This window comes from Arachis duranensis, chromosome 8 (assembly GCF_000817695.3).
Source record: "Arachis duranensis cultivar V14167 chromosome 8, aradu.V14167.gnm2.J7QH, whole genome shotgun sequence".
NCBI lineage: Eukaryota > Viridiplantae > Streptophyta > Magnoliopsida > Fabales > Fabaceae > Arachis > Arachis duranensis.
The window spans coordinates 30,746,425-30,747,313 of record NC_029779.3 but is presented as its reverse complement, the minus strand read 5'-3'; positions in this window follow the sequence as shown (position 1 = coordinate 30,747,313).

Genomic DNA, 889 nt, shown 5'->3' with positions numbered 1-889 from the left:
TTTTTATAAAAAGAGAGAGATAAGTGTGATGAGCACTAGTAGGCTATTACAAGTAGTGGGGCAAATGGGTGATTGATAATGTGGCAAATAATTATAAAAAAATTAACCTAAAAAAAATTATAAAAAAATTAATTATAAAAAAATTAGTACTAATATCCATGTGAATTAATTATAAAAGAAATATTTTTTTAATAATCTAATGTGGTAAATAATAATATGCAATGCTAACAAGTTATAACTCAAAATAACATAATTTCTTTATCTTCACCATCTATAGATCTCAAATTTAAATCTCACTCCTAACTTTAAAAAATAAAAAATAATAATATGTAGCATTAATCAATACTACCATAAGTACCTACAAAATTTCTTAAGATGACACATTAGTAGAAACATAATTTTAAACAGAATTATCTATTGTAACGATAAAAATAGAAAAATTAATCACCATCATCATATGATAACACTGATTTTGTTAGTGAATTATTTTGTTTCAATTTACTAACCAATAGATGAGCAAATATCAACGTGAAGGAACGAAAATTTTTAAAGGAAAAAAAAAAAAGACTTACTAATTGGTAGTTGAAAAAAGTTTATTTTCAATAATCATTTCAATTTCACAAGATATAAGTAATAAGTCATAAACCATATAATAAAGAAGTCACCAAAAAAAAAAAAACCATATAATAAAGAATAAAACCAATGTTTAGGTTTAGCAGGAAGTATGATGCATTTTATTTTCTCCACAACATCCCATGCAGTTTCGTCAGTGAATAAATGATTAATATGAGAGCTACCCTGCTTCTTCTCTTCCTCCTGTGTTCTCCATGCACTTTAAATGCGTTTTCAGGAAATGATGTTTTGAAAGCTGGCCAGAACATTCCTGGAA